The sequence below is a fragment of the Hyla sarda genome, chromosome 3 (genome assembly GCF_029499605.1).
Source record: "Hyla sarda isolate aHylSar1 chromosome 3, aHylSar1.hap1, whole genome shotgun sequence".
Lineage (NCBI taxonomy): Eukaryota > Metazoa > Chordata > Amphibia > Anura > Hylidae > Hyla > Hyla sarda.
This window is the reverse complement of record NC_079191.1, coordinates 25,900,429-25,926,347: the sequence shown is the minus strand read 5'-3', so window position 1 is coordinate 25,926,347 and position 25,919 is coordinate 25,900,429. Positions and strand designations below refer to the sequence as shown.

Genomic DNA, 25,919 nt, shown 5'->3' with positions numbered 1-25,919 from the left:
AAGGGGTTAAAGTATGAGAAGGATAAATATATATATATATATATATAAATTGTTTCCCAGAAAAACAAAAAGGTCCACTTTAGTCGAGATACTAACGGCATCATAAAGAGGTCAACACAACATGAATGGGCCCTGTATTCACAACACCCCAATTCCCCCTAATAATTGGCCAACAAACACATACATTTATACTCTCACTAGAGACCCTGCAATGAAAAATGTCTCTCAACCCCCCCCCCCCCCCCCGTCTTCAAAAGGAGAAATATTTGTACAAAGTTCATAAAAAAACCGTTCATACCCTATAATATAAAATGCCATGTACTATGCTATTTCTTTTTACATTCTTGGCTTATGATTTTCTCAGTCAAGGATCATAATCTGCTCGGTATGCTAATTTTATTTTTAGCTGGTTAGCAGACGATGAAACAACATGGCGGTAACGTTCTATGCCCGCTCTATTTTTATTTTCATAAATACTGCTGACCGCATTTTCAATCATGGACATCTTATGCTTATATATTCAGCAGCGATCAATAAAGTCAATGGAGGAGGAGGAGGAGGAGGTGTAAGTATAGTAAGTATAAGGCAATGAAATGTCCATAAAATATATATATACCAAAGACCTACAGCATAGGGCTGGGCGGTGTACCGGTTCATACCGAATACCAAAATTTTTGTGCTGCACGATGTGAATTTTAACCCCTACCGAAATATCGACCGGTTTGGCACCGGTTTAGCCCCTCCCCCCTCGGGAATGAATGAATTGTCAGCACAGCGCTGCGCTGTCCCCATTACAAATTATATGTGACCCACGAGGGCTGTTCTGCCCCCCCCCCCCCCCCACAATTAATTATCAGCCCGGTGCTGCGCTGTCCCCATCGGGTTTGGCACCGGTTTAGCCCCTCCCCCCTCGGGAATGAATGAATTGTCAGCACAGCGCCGCGCTGTCCCCATTACAAATTATATGTCACCCGCGAGCGCTGTTCTGCCCCCCCCCCCCCCCAATTAATTATCAGTCATGTGCTGTCCCCATCAGGGTAAATACTCACATGTCACCCGCAAGTGCTGCCCTCCTCTTCCTCCTGTTTGTTGCGGCCGCCGGCGCCGACACTCTATACCAGTTGTCTTCAACCTCCAGATGTTGCAAAACTACAACTCCCAGCATGCCCGGACAGCCGTTGGCTGTCCGGGCATGCTGGGAGTTGTAGTTTTGCAACATCTGAAGGTCTGCAGGTTGAAGACCACTGCTCTATACTGTGCGGTATCCCTATGCCCAGGCTGCAAAAAACATAAACAAAATAAACTTTAAAGAGGTTATCCAGGAAAAAAAAATTTTTTATATAAATCAACTGGCTCCAGAAAGATAAACAGATTTGTAAATTACTTCTATTAAAAAAAATCTTAATCCTTTCAGTACTTATGAGCTTCTGAAGTTAAGGTTGTTCTTTTCTGTCTAAGTGCTCTCTGATGATACGTGTCTCGGGAAACGCCCAGTTTAGAAGAGGTTTGCTATGGGGATTTGCTTCTAAACTGGGCGGTTCCCGAGACACGTGTCATCAGAGAGCACTTAGACAGAAAAGAACAACCTTAACTTCAGAAGTTCATAAGTACTGAAAGGATTAAGATTTTTTTAATAGAAGTAATTTACAAATCTGTTTATCTTTCTGGAGCCAGTTGATGTATATAAAAAAAAAGTTTCTTCCTGGAATACCCCTTTAACTCACCTCCCGGAGACGGGAACGTCGGAGAGCCGTCAGCCTATCACCGGCCGCATCGATGTTCCGCCTCGGCCGGTGATAGGCTGAGCCCACTGTCATGTAAGAAGCCGGCCAGAGCTCCTTACATGACATTGGGCTCAGCCTATCACCGGCCGAGGTGGAACATCGCTGCGGCCGGTGATGGGCAACCGTCAGCCTATCACCAGCCGCAGCGATGTTCCGCCTCGGCCTGTGATAGGCTGAGCCCACCGTCAAGTAAGCAGCTCTGGCCGGCTTCTTACATGACAATGGGCTCAGCCTATCACAGGCCGAGGCGGAACATCACTGCGGCCGGTGATAGGCTGACGGTTGTCCGACGTTTCCGTCCAAGGACATAGGAACATGCGTTAGTTTATTTTGTTTACCTTTTGCAGCCCGGGCATAGGGATATCACACAGTATATAGTGTCAGCGCCGGCGGCCCGCAACAAACAGGACTAGGAGGGCAGCACTTGCGGGTGACAAGTGAGTATTTACCCCAATGGGGGCAGCGCTGGGCTGATAATACCGTTACAATAATACCGTGATACACACATTTAGTCATACCACCCAGCCCTACTACAGCAGTGGATTTCATGAAGACATAAAAAATTAAAAAATAAATAAAAGAAAAATTACAACTTAACCATAGTCATATCTACTGGGCTTAGAAGACCATGCACTGTACATTTCAAAGGTCTTTCAACCATTAGAAGTGATTGTATATTACTAGGATATACATACACTCCCTGATCAGAGGGGGTCTGACTGCTGGGACCCCATTGATCCCTAAATTAAAGGGGTATTCCACCCCTAGACATCTTATCCTACATGAAAAGGATAGGGGATAAGATGATTGCGGATGGTCAGGAGTGTCAAGGACTACAAGTGGGAAGTCAGAAGACCACACATCATGATGTAGTATATTCTTGTAATCCGTAGCCCGATTTCCGTTGAATGTACATCTATATACACCTGTTGGTTTTTCACTGTAGGTGAATTCATAATAAAACAGTTTCCCAGCTTTAAAAGGAAACGGTTATGCTGGCCGTTCCTTTTTCAAATGACCATTATGAGGCTGTACATTGTAATTTTATGAAGTTGGAAGCAGACAAAGTCAAAAACATTACAAAAAAAATAAAAAATCAAGTGCAGTTTACATAAAACTGATCTAGGTATGTTCTTCTCAATACGATTTCCTTCTAAGGAAAACTTCCCTTATATGTACGACTATTACAGAAGAAAAAAACCAAAAAAAACGTTCTACATAAGCCCCGTGTGGATCCAAAATATTTCATAAGGTTTGTATATGTGTTGATGTGGATGGTGATTTCATTTACAAGGGGAGGGGTAAAGGCAGAAATGCAATAATTAAAACCATCATACTCATATTGTGTAGCCCCCCCCCCCCTCATGCTGCCAAAACAAATTTGTCCCGTCAAGGCATAGACTCCACAAGGTCCTTAAAGGGGTTCTCCACTGTCCTGCCTTCCGGAGCTCCGCTCGCAGCGTCCGGAAGTTTATTACTCCGAATGCTGTGTGTGGGTTTCCGTGTTCGAGGCCGCCCCCTCGTGACGTCACGCCCGCCCCCTCAACGAAAGTCTATGGGAAGGGGGCGTGACAGCGGTCGCGCCCCCTTCGCATAGACTTTTGTTGAGGGGGAGGGCGTGATCTCATGAGGGGGCGGCCTCGAACAAGGAAGCCCGCACACAGCGTCCAGAGTAATAAACTTCCGGACGCTGCGAGCGGAGCTCCGGAAGGCAGGATAGTGGAGAACCCCTTTAAAGGTGACCAGCACTAAACCTTTCAGCAATTTGTGGGATCGGACTTGGGGGGCTAAACCTTTGCTCTCCATGCATTAACAAGCCTTGGTCACCCATGAACCTGTCCCTAGTTCACATGTATCCCTTCCCTGGGCCACTAATGGAAAGTACTAAACACCATTAGCTGTTATGGAGATTGTCACACGGTCATCAAGCCACCACAATTTGGCCCTGGTTGAAATCAATTGGGTCCTGTATTAGTGTATTCACATTAACTACTATTCACCAAAGACAGAGATCATGGGCAAAGTTCTAAAGAGAATATTCCAATCCTAAGCATTTAAAAATGGCTTGTAGAGGGTGGTTCAAACTTTTCAATCAGTATTAAAAGGTGCTTCTATTACAAAAGTGTTACTGATGTAAACAACTTAAAGGGGTACTCCGACGCTAAGACATCTTATCCCCTATGCAAAGGATAGGGGATAAGATGCCTGATCGTGGGGGTCCCACCACTGGGGACTCCCGTGATCTTCCACGCTGCACCCTGTTAGAAATCAGCCCCTGGAGCGTGTTGGCTCCGGGTCTGATTACTGGCGATCATGGGGACGGAGCATAGTGACGTCACGGCTCCGCCCCGTGTGACTCACGATCCGCCCCCTCAATGTGAGCCTATGGGAGGGGGAGTGACAGCTGTCACACCCCTCCAATAGACTTGCATTGAGGGGGCGGAGGGTGACGTCACACGGGGACGGAGCCGTGACGTCACTATGCTCCGTCTTCGTGGTCGAGATGGACTCAGCCTGAGGACCTACAGCGGTTCCAGAAGCCGCTAAAGGTGGGTTCTGCATGGTAGATCCCCAGTGGCGGGACCCCCGCGATCTGACATCTTATCCCCTATCCTTTGGATAGGGGATAAGATGTCTAGGGGTGGAGTACCCCTTTAACTACAATATATAGGAAAAAGTGGGTCAACTATTTAAAAACTGGATGACTTTCTAGAATACATAAGTGGCTAGGTAAACATAAGACCAGTTCATAGTTACATTTTCTCAGATGAAATATGGCCAACGTTTAGATAATATCAGGGTCCTCAAATACTAGTAAAGATCCACGCAATAAAAATAGAATAGGCTTTTCTTTGGTGACTACAATGAATAATAATAATCTGTTTAGTTTTTTTTTTGGTACCGGCATAATAATGTAATCAATAGCAGCTATTAGTAAAAATGGGAATGATTATGAAACAGCTTAATTGCCCAGCTCTGTATACAGAGCCCTAGGCTTCTGCAATCTTCTGCTGCAGACCGAGCAATCTTTACTTCACCACTTTTTGTAATTGCTGACATTCATTACTTTTAGAGGCTTGGTCCATGCCCTGTTTGGCTGGATAGGATGACAGTGTTTCCAATAAGTAATCCAATTTTTGGATAAAAGTAAAAGTACTCTATTGTACATAATGAAACAAATTGGACAGTTTTATGTAAAATAATATTAAATGGTGAATCCAGGTAAAAAAAAAAAAAAAACAGATGACCGCACATCCACAATTTTGAATTTTGATCTACCGTATTTTTCGCCGTATAAGACGCACTTTTTCTTCCCCAAAACTTGGGGGGAAAAATTTGGTGCGTCTTATACGGCGAATACACCCCTATCGCGGCGGTCCCTGCGGCCATCAACGGCCGGGACCCGCGGTAATACAGGACATCACCGATCGCGGTGATGCCCTGTATTAACCCTTCAGACGCGGCGATCAAAGCTGACCGCCGCGTCTGAATGGAAAGTGACACTAACCCGGATTTCACCGCGGTGGTCCCGAACAGCCCAACTGAATAGCCGGGTTAGTGCTTACAGGACACCAGGAGGGACCTTACCTGCCTCCTCGGTGTCTTCTCCGTTCAGGGATCCCCTGTATGGCCGGCGCTCTCCTTCCTCATCATCATGTCGTCGCGTTCGTGCGTCGGCGTGCGTAACGACGTGATGGTGGCGACGGAGAGCGAGGATACCCGGCCGGCAGCAGAGACGTTCCGGAGCGATGGGGACACGGCGACAGCGATGGAGCGACATCCAGGGCAGCGGTGACGGGTCCGGAGCGGCGGGGACACGTGAGTATTACCTCCTATGCAGTGGTCTTCAATCTGCGGACCTCCAGATGTTGCAAAACTACAACTCCCAGCATGCCCGGACAGCCAACGGCTGTCCGGGCATGCTGGGAGTTGTAGTTTTGCAACATCTGGAGGTCCGCAGGTTGAAGACCACTATTGGGTTCAAAATCTTTATTTTTTTAGATTTTGCACCTATAAATTTGTTGCGTCTTCTACGCCGGTGCGTCCTATAGGGCGAAAAATACAGTAATTGCTTCTCAGCATAATTTCAAAAACTAACAGGTTGTTAGTATACATTTTGATCAAAAGGTACAAGCCCTCTCGCCACATCAAGGCCACCTATTAAGAGTGGGTCCCTAATGTTCCTAGCATAAATGGCGTAGTACTAGGCCCAGAGACTGGTTTGAGTGGCATTGGGGCTGCTCTGCCAGTGGGTCATTCCCCCTGTGGACACTGGTGTTGCGGCGGTGGTGGACGCCACCCAGTGCTACGCCATTTTATGCTAGGGATGTTAGGGGCCCACTCTTGATAGGTGGCCTTGTCGTGGTGAGTGGGCTTGTACCTTTTGATCAAAATGTATACTAACAACCTGCTGAGAAGAAATTAGATCAAAATACAAAATTGTGGATGTGCGGCCATGTCTGTTTTTTCTACCTGGATTCATAATATTATATTGTCCTAAGGCAAAAAGCTTCCAAGTACTGTAGTGCCAATAGTCATCTATGCCAAGGATTCCTGCATGTCTAATTCACAAATGAAAAATAATAAAAGAAGGGCCCAAAATAAAAAGTGAGACCCTGCTATCCATGCAATGCTCCAGAAAAATCATTAAGAAGTAGGCCCAGTTTGAAACAACCAGGGATATCAGGACATTGCATTACAATTCCACAATACAATTTGTTTAGCACAATGACTCCTACAACAACTAGGAGAGATCTCAATTTCTTACTTTGATGACATTAGATCATTCTGTTGCAAGGTGGAAGAACGTTGAAATGGCATATCAAAACAACATGCCGACATCTCCACGCCTGGACAGGCCCAGACCCTATTAATTTCAATAGCCTGAGCGTATTCAGTAAGTAACTACTTTCGGGTCATTTAAAGTTTTGACTCGAACTTAGAAACGCTACTTGCAGTGATCAGTCCTTTGATGCGTTGAGAGAATGACCAGAACGTAGTCACCAGCTGACTACTCTCAAGCTATTGAAAGGAATTGGGCCCGTGCCTGTCCAAGCCTAAACATGTCGGCAAGTCAATTTGGCATTTTCCTTACGTATCCGTGCCTCAGAGGCACCAAACATGATGTGAATGAAGCCTAATTACAGTGGGTTGATACACTGCCGATTTTGCAGGTTTTCCTAGCTTTCTACTACAAAGCATGAGAGGTCTGTAATTTTTCTCACAGGTACTCTTCAACTGTGAGAGACTGAATTTATAACAAAAAGCCAGAAAATCACATTGTATGATTTGAAAAAAAAATTATTTTGCATTTAATTGCAAAAAGTATTTATACATCATAAAAGAATAAGTTAACATTTGATACACAAACCTTTGTTTGCAATTACAGAGGTCAAACATTTTCTGTAGTTCTTGACCAGGTTTGCACACACTGCAGTAGGGATCTTGGCCCACTCCTCCATTTCATACAGACCTTCTCTAGATCCTTCACGTTTCGGGGCTATCAATGGGTACTACAGACTTTCAGTTTCCTCCAAAGATTTTCTATTGGGTTCAGGTCTGGAGACTGGCTAGACCACTCAAGGTCTTTGAGATGCTTCTTTTGGAGCAACTCCTTAGTTGCCCTGGCTGTGTGTTTCGGGTCTTTGTCATGCTACAAGACCCAGCCACAACCCATCTTCAATGCTCTTACTAAGGGAATGAAATTGTTGGCCAAGATCTCGCGATACATGGCCTTATCCATCCTCTACCCAATACGGAGCAGTCGTTCTGTCCACTTTGTAGAAAACCAGCCCCAAAGAATGAGGTTTCCACCTCCATGCTCCATAGCTGAGATGGTGTTCTTGGGGTTGTATTCATCCTTCTTCCTCCAAACACTGAGAGTAAAGTTTAGAGCAAAAAATCTCTATTTTGTCTCATCAGACCACATGACCTTCTCCCATTCCTCCTCTGGATTATCCAGATGGCCATTGGCAAACTTCAATATTTTGACAAAGAGTGCATGCGCTCAAAATGCATCAAGTTGAATCAGACTATTTGAAGTGATTGTATGCAGTTTTAACTTGAGGGTTTACAATAAAGCTGCTATTCTTTCAGTGCTGGATCATCCATCTTTCTTTATTCAAACTTCAGACGAGCCTGGACATGTGCTGGCTTGAGCAGGGGAACCTTGCATACGCTGCAGAATTTTAATCCATGACAGCGTAATGTGTTACTAATGGTTTTCTTGGAGACTGTGGTCCCAGCTCTCTTTAGGTTATTGACCAGGTCCCTGCCGTGAAGTTCTGGGCTGATCCCTCACCTTCCTCATGATCACTGATGCCTCACGAGGTGAGATCTGTGTTACGCCGAGCGCTCCGGGTCCCCGCTCCTCCCCGGAGCGCTCGCTACACTCTCGTTACTGCAGCGCCCCGGTCAGATCCACTGACCGGGTGCGCTGCGATACTGCCTCCAGCCGGGATGCGATTCGCGATGCGGGTGGCGCCCGCTCGCGATGCGCACCCCGGCTCCCGTACCTGACTCGCTCTCCGTCGGTCCTGTCCCGGCGCGCGCGGCCCCGCTCCCTAGGGCGCGCGCGCGCCGGGTCTCTGCGATTTAAAGGGCCACTGCGCCGCTGATTGGCGCAGTGGTTCTAATTAGTGTGTTCACCTGTGCACTCCATATATATACCTCACTTCCCCTGCACTCCCTCGCCGGATCTTGTTGCCTTGTGCCAGTGAAAGCGTTCCCTTGTGTGTTCCTAGCCTGTGTTCCAGACCTCCTGCCGTTGCCCCTGACTACGATCCTTGCTGCCTGCCCCGACCTTCTGCTACGTCCGACCTTGCTTCTGTCTACTCCCTTGTACCGCGCCTATCTTCAGCAGTCAGAGAGGTTGAGCCGTTGCTAGTGGATACGACCTGGTCACTACCGCCGCAGCAAGACCATCCCGCTTTGCGGCGGGCTCTGGTGAATACCAGTAGTGACTTAGAACCGATCCACTAGCACGGTCCACACCAATCCCTCTCTGGCACAGAGGATCCACCTCCTGCCAGCCGGCATCGTGACAATCTGGCATGGAGCCCCAGACCGAGGGAGAATGACCGTCATCTTGAACTTCTTCCATTTTCTAATAATTGTTGCCTTCTCATCAAGCTGCTTGCCTATTGTCCTGTAGCCCATCCCAGCCTTGTGCAGGTCTAAAATTCTATACCTGATTTCCTTACAGAGCTCTCTGGTCTTGGCCATTGTGGAAATGTTGGAGTATGTTTGATTATGTGTGTGGACAAGTGTCTTTTATACTGGTAGCAAGCTCAAACAAGTGCAGTTAACACAGGTAATAAGTGGAGAACAGGTCTGTGAGAGCCGGAATTCTTACTGGTTGGTAGGTGATCAATTACTGATATCATGTAATAAAATGCAAATTCATTTTGTACAACTCATACAATGTGATTTTCTAGATTTCTGTTTTAGATTCCGTCTCTCACAGTTGAAGAGTACCTATGATAAAAATTACAGACCTCTACATGCTATGTAAGTAAGAAAACCTGCAAAATTGGCAGTGTATGAAAAACTTGTTCTCCCCACTGTATGTGAAAGAAAGCACAGTGGAGTATTAGACAGAATGCACCCTAAAGTATGATGAAACTGACTGATTTTTGGTATGTCACACACAAAACCACTGCTTTCACAGATGATTTACTCCTCGTTGTCTCTAACCCAGCTGAAGCACTACCACATACCAAAATGGTCTGTCTCTAATTTTAAAATTAATTTTGGAAAATTGAAAATCTTAAATGTGACCCTATCTATAGGAGCCACACCTTACCTCACCTTCTAAAAACCATAACGCTTTTAATTTGCCACCTACAGACCTATATGAGGGCTTGTTTTTGCGCCACCAATTGTACTTTGTAATTACATCAACCATTTCACCACAAAATATATGGCGAAACCAAAAATAAATAAACAATACACGTCATTTTGGAACTTTTGGGGGCTTCAGATGCTACACAGTGCACTTTATTCTGTAGGTTCATACAAATTAAAATTATACCAACTTTATATAGGTTTGATTTAAAAATTTTCTCTTCTGACGCCTATAACTCCCCCCCCGTATACAGGGCTCTATGAGGACTAATTTTTTACGCCATGGTCTGTAGTTTTTATCGGTACCTTTTTAGTTTTGATGGGACATTTTGATCGCTTTTTACACATTTTTTAGGGTATACAAAGTGACCATAAATATGCATGCACCATTGACCGTGCGGTTTAGTTAACATAATATTTTTATGGTTCAGACATTTACGCACGCAGTGATACCACATGTTTATGTTTATTTTTTTATGGGAAAATTGGGGTGATTCAAACTTTTATTAGGGCAGGGTTTAAAACCCATTAACTATTTTTCTTAACTTTTTTTTTTTACATTATTTTTTAGTCCCCATAAGGGACTATTACATGCAATCATTAGATTGCATACACTGTTCAATGCTATGCCATGGCATAGCATTGATTAGTGTTATCGGTACTTAATTGTTCCAGCCTGCTGAGGTTTACTAGAGCCTTGGAGAATCGATTGGACAGCAAGGAGGCAGGTAAGGGCCCTCCCACTGTCCTCTTAGCTAATCGAGACATCGCAATTTCCCGTGATGATACTGATCAGCTCCGCTGAGTTGCCGAGGGTGTATTTTCGGCATTGTAGACGCCGCAATCAACTTTGATCGTGGCATCTAAATCGTTAATGCTGGGCATCGGCCCAATGGTCTGTGTCCGGCATTAGCCGTGGGTCAGGGCTGCTGATAGCAGCCGGGACCAAAAGGATATGAAGGGAGCTCAGCTCAGCTCCTATATACATACACACTACATGTAGTTGAGGGGTTAAAAACTATTCCCATAGCTCTCCAGAGCTTTTTGTGGTCGAGACCAAGACTGTACCACAGTCTCAAGTCTAAGTACAGAAACATGGATGAGATGAGGCTGCATTTGACACGCGTCTCATCTCAACTTCCCTATGCTGAGGTTGAAAACCACTTTCTAGATGACGAACTGCGTGGGGCTCTTTAATCCTATCTCATAGACTTTCGATTGCCATTGACACTCAACCCTTTGACCATGGAGACACTAAGTTTATAAATACTACCTAACCTCCCGGGCCACAGATAGAGTGATTTCGCCCAATGTCCCTCTGTGTGATCTTAGCCAATATCTGGACCTAAGAAATCATTTTGACGAGATTGGGAGGGTAAAGAGAGATGTGTATGTGGCGGGGTTGAATGACCCGCAATCATTGCTGTCTTCTATGTTCTGGTCTAAAATATATTTTCTGGATCAAATTCCTTTATGGCAAGTAATGAGAAGTCTGAAAGCCAGAATATCAATGCTCCGCGCTCGCTCTTTGCTCGACAAATATGAACTACTCCCTAAGCTCCCAGACAGCATTATCTCTTGCATCAATGACTAACTGCACTCCGCCATGACCACTAGTACACCTTGTTTCCAGCTTACTTGGAGTTCTGAACTTGGTACTTTCTCCCCTAGGGGAGAGGTCAAACTCATTATGAAATGTTCTACCGGCTTCTCTCGGTATGCTTACAAGCTCTTGGCTATGTGGTACAGGACTCCCAAATGGTTGTCCCGACTTCATCTGGTAGATACCCACCATTATTGGCACTTTGGTAAAACTCCAGGTGCAATATTAAACATCTGGCTCTCCTGCCCTAAGTAGCGGCCCTTTTGGGAAGAGGTCTTGGAGACTATAGCATTCTACAGCACTTATCCTACTGTAGGTACCCTACCCCTTGTTCTGCCTGAAAAAAATCTGATCTACTCTGCTATTAACAACTGCAAAACTTTTGAATCCAGTGAATTGATGTTTGCCAGACCCTCCAGCTTAGCTAAATAAAGTGATAATTTGTGGTATGGAGGAACTGGCAAGCTAGGGAAAAAAAGGAAACATGCAGTCTATGAAAAAAATTGGGCCCCACAGGAGGTCTATAGATCTTTGGACCCTTCCCCTGGACATGCGTGCTCTCTTTTATTACAATATGTTTGCGAACGATGCCTTATTCCTTGCTTGAGGAGAGGCCTTCTCAAGTTTATTATGTTGTTTAGCTGTCAAAAAATTAAAAACTTTATGGAAATAAAAAAGTTTCGATTCTTAACAACCCTTAGTTATGGTATGTCATGGTATGGTAAGAACAATCGTCAGTGTACTAAGTAAGATTGATTGAATAAAGAAGCATCATTTTACTGCACATCCTACAGATGGACATTTCTTCCTTTGTGCCTAATTGGATTACAGCCAGAGATGCTTCCGGTTAGCCTGTGCACAGGTGTGAAGATAAAGAATGTACCTTTTGATCGTTTCCTGTATCTAAAGAGGTTCCCTGTGTTATATAATTGCTACTTGTTAGAACGGCTTCCTTTAAAAAATTAATCCCAAAGTGTCCCCCAGTTGGGACCTCCAATGATCAGCTATAATCTGTAGGGTAATGTTGTACACACTGTTCAAATTTACTGCAGAGCCCCTGCAGGAGAAATTATGCATTACACAGTTCCTGTTGAAATAAACTGGCTGTTCATATAATATATTTTGGTGTCTGGGCCTCCAAAGTAAATGATACTCATTGTAGCCACTCACTGCTCATGCAAATAGATGGAGCTTATGAACATGGCACTCCCCTTTATTAACCCATATATCACTAATAGGGTAATTGTAAATGTGTTTTCTATGGTGAGCAAAAAAAAAAAAAATAGTAAAATGTCATTGTTCTGTAATCTTTTTGACATGCATTTGCTTTTAGATTTATCAAATCTGTCAGAGGAGGCATAAAAAAGAAAAAAGTAAAGAACACAAAGTAAAGAATACATTTGTCTCATGCTGTGCTTCATTTCTAAAGCTATCCCCCTCATTTATGTTCCCAACAAAAAATCCTAATATCGTCAGAGACCCAAATGACCAATTTTATTCATGGTAATAGGGTATAAGACTTAAATAACACTTCTTAAAGTACCATAAAGAGAGGCATCACAAATCAATGGCATTTCAGACTATGACCTACGTGAAGAGTTCTCGGTGAGGTACACAGTGTGATTACAACATGTATGTAGAGTTTTATTTTGCTCCTATTAAAACACATGGGGATTAGATACAAGTTTGTGGGTTCCCTGTACTGAAAAGCTTTACAGAAAGTGTTCACCATTAATCCTTCCTTCAAACTGCGTCCCACAGAAGCACTCAGTCATTCGAGGTTACAACCTTGCCAAGGAATCTTAAAATTAGGTGATAATAGGAGCAGTTTTCGGGATAAAAAAAAAAATCCTGTTATAATTACAAGATATTCAATTTTTTTGCTGGTTTGATTAAATGAATCACGGAGAAATATGAAAAATATGTACAGCAAAACCCTAATGATGGGCACATCAAAGACCCAAGATTTATTGCCCAAGATGGCATAGGATAAAAACAAAATATTTTATGTGCCTCCAGATGCCTACCACAGCGTAACTGCATTGCCTTGGTATGCTCATCCAGCACCAGATATTACTAAACGATTTACAACATGTACAGAGAAGCCGAGGCTTTCTGCAATTAAACAGAAGCTGCCATGTGGAGAATATTAAGAGTCCTTTTCACTCTGTAGCATCCCATGTAAAACTAAAAGCGTCTATTTCTCCATAGCACACAGAGCTCCTTTCATGCAATGTTCATTTATCTAAGGGGGTGAAGAAAGATGTGTGGTCTTCACGTAAATCTTCAAAGCTGGTGTGAAAACTCAATCACTTTTAAAACAGTTTATCTCTTCCATTTAACATGTTGCTCAGTTTTAAAAAATGTGTAAGGGTTAAAAAATGTTAAAGTGAATTCAATGTAAAATGTACGCATGTCAAATGACAAAAAACTGAGATCAACTGACATAGATCAACATTTATGGAGATAAATGCATTAAAACATTCATATAATTATTTAAACGTTTACTAGCGTGATGAAAAGAAAATGGGACCTAATTTAAGTATGGTTTGGAAATTTTTGTAACAATTAATCGTAACACAAAGTGAAACCTGGATATTAACAAAAAGTATAGTAAGCCAAATAGCTAATAAATATATTTATGTATAATTCATAAAATAAATATGTGAATTAAAATTGGGAAATATACAGCACAATATATTTATCAATGTAGTAAATTTAAAGATGAGTGAGATGTTAACTGTGAGGAAATCCCGAGGCAACAAGGTAAATCTGTGTAAAAATATAAGACTGTGTTATGAACTTTGGGATAATAATAATAATGATAATAATCAGGAGAAAATAGTAAACTGGATATTAGATTTTTTTTTGAAGAAGACCAAATAAGACAAAAACTATAATAAATACAATATATTTAGTTAAAAAATAAGATATTACTTCTGAATCTCAAGGTTAAGCAAATTTGTGGAAAGATTGGTGAATGGGAACTAACTTAAAACTGTGTTTTTCAAACTTTGACGTACAGGTTCAGCTCATCGGTATTGGAAGTTTTGCACAGAGGAAATGCCTTATTGGTAGTGGGCAACAATAAGATCCATCCAACAGTCATACCAACATTTACTTTCACATTCTTTAAAAAATAAATAAAAATAAATTCTTTAAAAAAATTAAACATTCCAGGTAACATAAAATTAATCTTTGAAATGTTTACTAGGGTCTATATGTAAGAACAGCAAAATGGTTTGCAAAGAATTTCAAAGAAAAGGAGAAAATTGGAACTTGATCTTTGGATATTTTAAAGCTGGCTAAATTGAAAAAAAAAAAATATATATATATATATAGCATAAATTATTTCAATTGTAGAATTTACTGCATTACCAATTAAGCTAAATTATAAGACAACTGGGACTTAATTTAAAACTGTGTTTTTTGGACTTTTGCATAATAACATGTAGGAAAAATTGGACCTTGGATCTTTAAGAGTTTTCAAAGTAGGCCAACTTATGTAAAATAGAAAAATAAAATTGATTGCATTAAAAAATATAAGTGTACTTTGGGAAAATGCAAACCACAATGATTTAGCAAAAGTATGAACTGTAAGGTGCTTTTGAGGGGCGAGACAAGGGAAGTAAATTTGTGAACAAATTGCTATATCCAATTGAATACATTTTCATGGATATTAAGGAAAATAATCAAAGTTGCATGGATGCTTTGTATCTGTTTATTTTTTTTTTTCATCAGATATAAAATTCATTCAACCACAGACTGCTATTTTTTTCTGTCAATTAAAAGTTAAAAGATTTCTGTACTGTAGAGATGAAGTTTAATAAATAGATACAAAATATCTAATACAGCTAAATAATTTATCAAAGCTTTCTTTTATCACTACATTCATTTTTTTATTAAAATAATTTGTACAAATGAAAGTTGTTTTGTTTAAGTAATACAATCTATAACAAATATCACATTAAAAAGAAAAAAATAATGCATGATGAAAAACAGGCAACGTATCCTGGTACAGTATCCTGGATTGTATTGTTACAAAGCACTTTCAAGCTAATTACTATAGTATGCTTATCGAGAGTAACCTGAGGGTTCAGCCTTTGAAAGACAGACAAATTACATGCAGCCCTTCCTTGTCAGTGACTGCTCTGGAGAGCCCTGCAGCACGGAAGAAACTCATGTAACAAGAGCAAATAATTAAGTACGTCTTGTACAGTCTACTGTACAAATGACAGAACACATGTTCATCAGCAAGAATCCGGTGGCTGGACGGATTACCATTCATGAGAATCCATCACTCTTACATGTTTATCTGGGGATGAACACACACTCACTCTCCGATGTTACATGATCTTCTTGAGTAGACATTGTTTAAGTGTCTAGTTCCCGGTAGACATTGGCTTGATTGAATAATGCAGTGTTTTATCCCCTTGAGTTTTCTAATATTCCCATTAGTCCTCTTAAATCCAAGCTAAATATACTCAATGTAACCAATCTTTCCATGTAGCTCGCACCTGAAAAACCACTAATTATTTTTCTTACTCAACACAGTTCAATGGTAAGACTCAAGGCCTCTCAAGGGCTGGTGGGAGTCAGCTACAAATCAGTAAGACTAACAATTCTGGTTCTTCGCTGGCAGGAGGACTACTAGAAAAGGAGGAGTAATGTAGAGAACAAAAACTCAACATAATTAATTATATTAGTAAATAATACAATAAAAAATCTTCAACAAATTAAGAAAAACTTTTTGTAAGCTACATAGGACTAGAAATGTAAATCATCAATGGAATTTTACTATAGAATAAAGAGTGGCCTACAAAGCAAATAGAATTTTAATTGTTCCCCCATTGAGCTGAGCACGTACATTTTTCTACTTCACAATATTAATAGTTGACAGCTCTAACATGAGACTTTACATATTGACTAGCTGAAAAAGGTGGCATACTATGAAAGTGAGAAGTTAAAAGGACAACTGTCAGCCTGATCACCCACACTAAACCCAATACACTGGGTTATAGTGAGGGAGACCAGGAGTCCAAAAAGGGTTCACTTACAAAAATCATCCCAGTTGTTCCTTGGATTTTGGCTCCAGAAGATCCTTGGCTATATGTTAATAGAGGGTGAGGCTGTGTAAGGAGACGGGCAGAGGCAGGGGAGGCCAGCCAGTGAGGCCCTTTCTCCTGCGTACAATTGACTGAATATAGCCAAGGATCTTCTGGAGCTGAAAGAGACAACTGGGCCGATTTTTGTAAGTGAACCTTCTTTGAACTCCAGGTCACCCACACTATAACCCAGTATATTGGCTGACAGTTTTCCTTTAAATGAGCAGTTAAATAATGCATTACTCATTGAGATTTTGTGTTTGCTCTTATGTTACCTTTCAGCTAAAAAAAAGCTTGTTTGGCTGACAACAATTATTCCCAACCCCCCATATAAATACACATTTGGCACAGCAATTATGCATGTGTTATATATCTCTTCTAAGAACAAAAGGACCAGGTATGATGAAATCCAATAGCCAAGTCCTTTTTCCCTCTGACAACCACTAACAGGAGAGTCGGTACGACCTGTACATATTAGGTTATGGGCCGGTCTCACTGAAATACGACAATTAATGCAGTGTATGGCTAGCTTTTGCAATCTGCAGGCCAAAAAGATCAGTAGCACTAATGATACTTACGGTACATATGTTCCGGCTTGGACTGGCTTGACTGAAAAGCATCTAACAAGTCCTGGCTCTGACAAAAAAATTTAAGACTTAACTTAATGTCTTAGAGGTCCATCGGAGATGTTTGTGGCTAATCACTAAATTGTTTGACAACTAAACTATGAGATCCTATTTATTATATCTCCTGTAAGTACAATGATAACATCAGAGATTACAAGGCAATAGATTTATAGATGAAGAGTAGGCCTTAAATGTGCACTGTCAGATACAAATACTTTTTACATGTTGTACATCTTGGCAAAACAGTAACCTTTCTAATACACTTCATAAGAAATTTTTATTTCCTTTTTATAAAATCATGGCTTTGTCCAAGCTGAAGCACAGGCATGGACAATGTTCAGTAAGTGAGGGTGGGCTAGCACTTCCTCCGTGCTCTCTCCTGTCTGATAGGATAGGAGAGAGCACAGAGGAGTACTATCAGACAGGAGAGAGCACGGAGGGAGTGCTAGCCCATCCTCACTTAATGGACTTCGCCAATGCCTGTGCTTCAGCTTGGACAAAGCCATGATTTCTATAAAAAGGAAATAAAATTCTCTTATGAAGCATATTAGAAAGGTTAAAGAGTACCTATCATGAACTAAACTGTCCCTTATTCACCCTAATTACCCTTATTCACCCTTATTAGACACTAATTGTACTTTTTTTTTTAAACCCTTCCCCCTACCTTAATCTGTCCCTGTACGGCAGCTCATTTCTCGGCCAACTGTAAGAGAGAAAGGGGGAGTGGCCCGGAAGGTGTGACGTCAGCTGAAGCCTGTCTGGGCTCACTTCCGCCCTTCTATATATAGATATAGATCTAGATCTATATTTCTAATGCACTGGGTCAAATAAACTTACTTTGTATATAGAAGACCTCGACCAGGCTTGGGGAAGGCGGACCTGATCATTTTGCATAGCAGAGCTGCATTACACTGACTTTTGGCAAGCATGCGCCGGCTCTCCCTCTAAGGGGGCGGAGCCTGATGATGCAGCCGGCCATTCAGGAGCGTGCTCTACTGCGGGAAAAGCACTCACTCCTGCCTGTCTGATTGACAGGCAGGGAGCTGCTCTGTGCTTTCTTGTCAGTGTCCGGCTGCACCGAGATTTCGCACTCATGCCAGGCCAGCATGAGTCCAAAATCAATGAGAGACTGGGGACATGTAGGGAGACCCCTAGAGGTCATATTTTAGATTTAAAAATAAAGAGATAAATAAAAATTTTTGGTAATTACATCAAATTAGAAAGTTGTTAGGGAGACATTAAAGAACAACATATGAAAAGTATTCTTGATAACAGGTACTCTTATGTTTTGCCAAGATAAACAACATATAAAAAGTTTTGGAATCTGACAGTGCCCATTTAATTTTCTCTGGTGGCCCCAACATACTCTCCACTCAGCACAGCAAATAAATTGCTACTTTACAAGTGTAAAAAATATTCTAAATGCCATCTCTACAAAATGGACTCTGTATAGGACAGTGCAACTACATAAAGTTTGTATGTTCTCACAATTTCATCTAAATTAAAGATTTATTTTACAAGATAACTTATTAAAAGATTGTCTCAGATTTATCTTTCAGACAGGAAAACCTCAATGGGAATAGATAAAATAATAATAAAATAATAAGTAATTAATGTGCATTCAGACAGCTGGGAAAAGAGGCTCAGACTAATTGTGAAACACAGATCTTCTCAATAAAGAGGACTGCAGCAGCTGATGCTTCTGACCATCTTTCTCAACTGAGCCACATACAAAGTTGTGACTAAATATTGTATCACTCAAGGTGAGCAGACTGATTTTCTGATTTTTTTGGGGGGGGTGTTGTACAAAATTTTTATCCTACAAACTCTTTTTTTTTGATTATCTAAAATTATTTTTTAGATATCAATACTATATTACAGTAACAAAGCAAGTAAACATTACTGCAAATCGCTACTAAAATAGCTTATTTCCATGGGTTGGGGACAGAACAGGCACAGAACAGAAAATTGCAGGTTTTACATCCAAACATAAACAAACCTAGTAGAATTATTTAAAAAAGATTTAAAACTTTGGCAATAGAAATATTACATGGCAAAGCATTCAGGACTTAATACATACAATGTTGGTAATATTAAAGGGGAACTCCAGAACTAGACATCTTACCACCTATCCACAGGATAGGGAATAAGATGTCTAATCGCAGGGGCCCAGTGGTTGAATCTCCGGCCCGGCATCCCAGTGTTCTTAACATTTATGTTCAGAACATCCGATGTGCTTGGCTCCGGAGTTGCCGTGGTCGACACCGCCTTTTCCATTCATGTCTATGGGAGAGATGAAAATACAGTGTTCGTAGAGATGTATGGAGGGGGTGTGTTGACCACAGCTTTGGGCTGTGGTCAACAGTAATCCAGGACAGAGCGGAGATCACTGCGTGCATGCAGATTACTGGGGTGCCGGGCAGGAGATTGCAGAGGGTCCCAGTGGCCGGATCCCCCACGATCAGACACTTATCCCCTATCCTGTAGATAGGGGATAAGATGTGTAGTACTGGGGTTCCCCTTTAAAGTAAAAGGGGGAGTCTGACCCTATTTTCCTAATAGAGCATTATTTGTAATCCCACCATTAATATAGCATTATTTGTAATCCTACCATTTTCCCTAAGTTGTTTCCTAGAAAATTATTTTTTTTACACCTCCGTAAAAACTCTGTTGCTGCTTTTCAGATGTACGCTTGTTTATTTAATTTATTTATTTATATAAAGAACTTCTTGGAGACGGGAGGGCGGTGCTGACATCACAGTTACAATGCAAGCCTCCTGTTTCACATCCTCCCATTCGAATGTAGGGCCACCTACTCTACCCCTGGGTAGGCAAATACAAGATTTTGTGTTACTACAAGCGTATGCCTGTAGGTCGAGCATACTTTCGACAAGGTACTGGAAACATTCCTCAGCGATTTTGGTCCCTATGGTCATGAGGCCATTTGCGCACAGTCAACTCGTCGTCATGTTCAAGAAACCAGTTTGATATGCTGTTTAAACAAGACGAAAAATAGAGGCACTTCCTAGTGGAGACCAAATAGGCCAACTTGGAATGCACTTATCTTCTTGAGTTCTGCAATTTAGGCATAACTATAAGGTTTAATTTCCACTTGGCCGTCACACCCCCTCCCATAGACTTGCATAGCGGGGGGTGACGTCACACGGGGGGCAAAGTCGTGACATCACGATACTCCGGCCCCGTGGTCGCCACCCGGCAGTTTGTGAGCTGGCACTGTTGCGTGCAGCTCAAACAGGTGGGTTGCGAATATAAGATTGCGGGGGTCCCCAGCGGCGGGATGCCCGCGATCAGACATCTTATCCCCTATCTTTTAGATAGGGGATAAGATGTCTTTGTGCCAGAGTACCCCTTTAACTTCCAGACAATTTTCATATATTCCTATCTTGTTGATTCACAGGGTGTGGGAGGTCTCTTAACTAAATGTGAACAAATGAGATAAAAGAAAAAGACAAGTTGCATGCAGCCGGGTATAATTTTATACCATGTTTATTTCATTTCTTGCTGCCTTTTATGACTATATGGACTATATTATAGGAAATGTAATTCACACATGCTGTTTTTCATTCAAAGGAAAATACAGATGAGGCTACATTGTGCCAAATCTTCATTCAGATCCAGGATTCATGGACGCCACTGTAATTGAGAGACATTCCCTACCAGATAACTATAGACTTTCATTTTCCTTTCAAATAATAGCTCTTCCGAAACGGTTCCAACTAAAACATTCTAAGTTCTTTAACTTACAAGCTCACCGCCTTGAGCTGAATTTCCTACAGATTACACAGTTTCTTGCTTTCATTTGCCAGAGTACAGTTTATAGACACACATTGCTCAAAGCTTTTAAACATGTAAGCTTGTTTCACAATATTTCCGTTCAAATGGTTTCTGTCTAATGAAACTCAATGTAAAGCAATAAAGTCGTCATTTTTTTTTTTTTTGCCGGCTACACTTGGAACCTTCTCCCTCTCAGCAAGCAATAGGGATCCTTTGATCTTACACAAAAGGAATGAGGAAATATTAGCGTTTCCTAAGGAGATCCGCATTGTCTCACTGAAGCGGGATGTGAAATCTATCAACCTCTTATTGCCATATATGACCTCATCAGGATCTCGTCTATAATTGTGTTTTCATGATTCAGCTGAAAACATGTGATCGGGGCTTACGGGCCACAGATCTCATGCTATTTCATGGAAACAAAATGAATTGTATTGGGCTTAAACAGTTATTCTGCCACAAAATGCTCAGAACTTCACTAAGGAACAAAAAAATAATAAATTGATGGTTTGCACATTTCTTATGTATTTTATTTTTTTTTTTTTTTTTTTTTAACAGAATGCAAGTTGACTTGCAGAAATTTGCTATGGTTTCCTTCGAAAGATATAGTAGATAAAGTGAAGTGACAATAAATTGGAGAGGAAAGCACCAAAGTGTTCAGGTGAGAAATGACTGGCACCACTGCAAAAGAAGATTACATTGTGAGTGGTGGGTATAATGGGCTACATAGGGATCAAGATTTTAAGGGGGATTCTGGGGACTATTTTATGAGCAATTATGCGCCCGGTGGGGGGGGGGGGGGGAAATAGTGTACTCAACTGTACTTCCCTTTGGAGCAGGACCTTACATGGACAGAATGGTGGATGCAGGGGAAGGAGGCTTTTTTTTTCTTGGGGTGACTAAAATTGATGGCATATCTACAGGACATGGCTGGGGAGGGGAAAAAAAAGACTCCTCTTCTTGTTAGTAAGAGGGGTGACTGATTATGTTCATTTGAAGAGATAAAAATATACAGGGGGAGCTCCCTGACCGACCTTTTTTTGGAAGCTGCACCGAAGTTAGCAGCAAGTGGCGTAAGTAAAGGTGAATACGATAGTTGGCTGCTGCCCTCTTAACAGTATCGGACACCAGTAGTGGTGACCGATGGAGATAGGCGAAAGGAGTAAAATGAACCGGTTTAGCGGAGGCGCTGCACAACTGTAGCCGTGAAGAGAAGACTCGAGCAGCACAGGACAAAATAACTTTTATTGATAGAATTTGGAAGAACGCGTTTCGGCATACCCTAATGCCTTCCTCAGGTCCCAGAAGTTGATTATGCTCAGTTAGGGTCGCTGGTTGTGGATGTCCTGGCTCATGCTGTGCTTCCGCGGCAGCACAGCAAGAGACAGGACATCCACAGCCAGCGACCCAGAACTGAGCATAATCAACTCCTGGGAACAATAAGTGGACCTGAGGAAGGCATTAGGGTATGCCGAAGCATGTTATCCCGAATTCTATCAAAAGTTATTTTGTCCTGTGCTGCTCGAGTCTTCTCTTCATGGCTACAGTTGTGCAGCGCCTCCGCCGTCTTTCGCCTGATTATGTTCATGTGTCCCCATGACAGGTCAATAAAAGGCTGTTCTGGGCATGAGACAATAGTAAGACTTTCTGCTCTCATTTGTTGCTTTCCCTTCCCATGAGCACAACCAGGAAGTAGAGCTTTTTATCTTGTTCTTGACACTTATTGAAGGCTGCAACATGAATAGGTTTACAGATATTATTCACGTCCATGAATTTAGACTAAACTAAACAGTGTCTGTAGTCTAGAACCTGTTACTTACCTTGCCAAGGTTCCAGTATTGTCAGTTAATCTCAGTTAATGGCTCCTGCCACCGTTCCCGTATTGGTTCTTATCTCCTATTGAGCCATCCAAGGCTTATCCTCACAACAATGACAACAATAAAGGTGCTTTTTCTAGCCCACCCCTTGAATAAATAGAATAAAGCAGTGAGGCTTTCCAGTGCAAGGATGGCGGGAGCTCAGCAGTCAGAATGAAAGTCAGGCTCCTGCCATAACTACCAGGAGCGGGGAAACCTCCACCATGGGTAGTATAAGCCTTCATATGCCATGGTCAAATCAGGACCATGAAAATACACATATATGGTATTGTTATTGTTTGTTACAACCCCAAAAATTATTCTATTGCTTATCACGCAATTTAAACACTGTAAAAAAAAAAAATAATAAAATAAAACCCGCCATGATTGCATTTTGTTAATGTGCCTCTCAAAAAAACAAACAAATAAAAAACTTTGTCACCTGCCCTGATACCCCACTACATCCATTCAACGATGCCCAATCTTGGCTGAGCAGTGCTTCCTGCTTTTGTTTGGCATGCAGAAGGTGCATGCTCAGCTGATCATTGGCTAGGGCAGAGTACTGCTACATCCAATGATGTGTTATATCATTGGATGTATCAGTAGCCTGCCCTAGCCAATGATCAGCTGAGCATGCACCTTCTGCATGCCAAACAAAAGCAGGAAGCACTGCTCAGTCAAGATTGGGCATCGTTGAATGCATGTGGTGGGGTATCAGGACAGGTGACAACGTTTTGTATTTGTTTTTTTTTTTAAAGAGGCACTCCACTGGAAAACGTTATTTTTTAAATCAACCAGAAAGTTAAATAGATTTGTAAATTACTTCTATTAAAAAAAAAATCTTAATCCTTCCAGTACTTATCAGCTGCTATTATGATCCAAACAGGAAGTTCTTTTCTTTTTGAATTTCCTTTCCGCCTTACCACAGTCCTCTCTGCCAAAACCTCCGTCTATTTTAGGAACTGTCCAGAGCAGGATAGGTTTTCTATGGGGATTTGCTCTTATTCTGGACAGTTCCTAAAATGGACAGAGGTGTCAGCAGAGAGCACTGAGGTCAGATAGAAAGGACATTCAAAAAGAAAAGAACTTCCTGTAGAGCATACAGCAGTTGATAAGTACTGGAAGGATTAAGATTTTTTTAACAGAATTAATTTACAAATCTGTTTAAAGGGGTATTCCAGGCCAAAACTTTTCTTTTTTTTTATATATCAACTGGCTTTATATATCAACTGGCTCCGGAAAGATAAACAGATTTGTAAATTACTTCTATTAAAAAATGTTAATCCTTCCAATAGTTATTAGCTTCTGAAGTTGAGTTGTTGTTTTCTGTCTAACTGCTCTCTGATGACTCACGTCCCGGGAGCTGTGCAGTTCCTATGGGGATATTCTCCCATCATGCACAGCTCCCGGGACGTGACATCATCATTGAGCAGTTAGACAGAAAACTTCAGAAGCTAATAACTATTGGAAGGATTAAGATTTTTTAATAGAAGTAATTTACAAATCTGTTTAACTTTCCGGAGCCAGTTGATTATATATATATATATATATATATATATATATATATATATATATATATATAAAGTTTTGCCTGGAATACCCCTTTAACTTTCTGGCACCTGTTGATTTAAAAAAAATATATGTTTTCCAGTGGAGTACCCCTTTATGTCCAGCCCAAGCTTTAATGCTATTTTCTTGGACAAACCCTTTAAATAATTCACAGTTATCATAAAACTACCTAAATGAACATGCTGTATTACATATGGAGTTTCTGAATGTTATAGAGAGGAGTGGCTCCTTATTTTAATACATCCATTTAAGGCTGTGGGACATGTGCACATGGACAGAGGAGTTCCTCCGAATAAACAACAAACAGGTCCGACCAATGCTGTACATTAACTAAGCAATAACAAAAATTCTGCAAGGAAAATGTAAATGACAGGGAATCGGTATAAAGAATACACAACTATACATTTAGCAAAAGAGCGAAATATATACATGTACTAGTAATGTGGCAGGGCAGGTTACTCACTCTCATAACACAGCTGTGTCACCTCACTTCAACTTCTCAACAGCAGTAAATCGTGGATTAGCGCTGCTTAACTACTAATTGAATGGATATGGCAGTCAAGCCTTTGGTTGGTGGGTTCAGAATATACTGTAAAAAAGGGGGAGAAGGAACCTAAAAGCAGGTAGAAGCCTCTACAGTAATGCAAAGAGATAAAGAAAATCTGCTCAGAGGATCTTGGCTGAATCAAAAAATGTAACTGATTTGTAGGGACGAGAATTATGTACTTAACTTTGGGCTTTGAGACATTTCATCTACTTTTGAATAAAGTTGAGTGGATCATTGTGGCACAAATATAATTTAATCCAAATCTCCCCTCCTTTGGTGCTTTCCAGTTACCCGCTGAACGCACCGGTGTCGCACTTCAGTTTTGGTTGAGGGGGCAGTCACTGCTGGGAGGAGTTCGTCTCAGAAGTAGCAGCCAAAGAGTGAACCGGAGGACTTCACAGGGGGATCCCAGTAGGAGCATAGTAGGTAAGTATGTTTTCTTTTTTAATTGTCATTGTAGACCCAGCAACACATAAAAACAATTCTGGAAACCGGAATACCCCATTAGGCCAGGTTTCCACTTGTTTTTTGTTTTGTTTTTTTTATACCAAAAAAAAAAAATGCCAGCAAAAACACTAAAAACGGTCACAGCTTTTTCCTGTATTTTGGCAGTTTTTTCTTGCGTTTTTTCTGGTGTGTGTGGAAACACCAAATTTGTCCCCTGTGGCATTTTTTCCCTGCCTTCAGGGTACCACTCTATGGGTCGGATGCCGAGCGCCCAGTGCACAGTGTGTTAGGAGGTGAGGAGTGTATGTATAGTATACAGGGGTCCATAGTGTACCCGTATATACTATACAGGAGCCGGGAATCCTGTCACTTTACTGACAGGACTCCCTGCTCCTATAGCCCCTTTGGGAAGTATACAGAATATACAGCTATCTATAGATAGCTGTATATAGTGTATAAAGAAGAGGAGATCCCCTCACCTACCTCGCTCCCTGTCGGGTCCGTGTAGCTCCACCCTCTAGTGATGAAGTCATTATGTACGTTTTGTATAATGTGAATAGACCCTTCTGCCAGTGTCTTCCCAGACAGGGAGTTGCCAAAGGCTTTTTTGTGTTTCTTTTTCTTCTCGTTTCAGCTCCGTGTATGCAGAGGACTGTGGCAGACTCGGTGGATTACAGCGATGAACTAGATTTTTTTTCTTTTAATAAAATGGCTAACGAGGTCTGTAGGGGAGTGTTTTTTA

General features: G+C 41.5%; 1 protein-coding gene across 10 annotated transcripts in view; it reads right to left on the bottom strand.

The window, feature by feature from the left end:
• The window catches only part of SUPT3H (SPT3 homolog, SAGA and STAGA complex component), a 565,704-nt gene that overhangs the window by 348,501 nt on the left and 191,284 nt on the right, over positions 1-25,919 (bottom strand). Inside the window, exon 2 of one of the 10 annotated variants that reach the window (XM_056563934.1) lies at positions 16,916-16,973. The exons of the other annotated variants lie outside the window; for them this stretch is intronic. The gene's annotated coding sequence lies outside the window, so the exon portion shown is untranslated. The remainder of the gene's footprint in view (positions 1-16,915; positions 16,974-25,919) is intronic. 10 annotated transcript variants of the gene reach the window in all.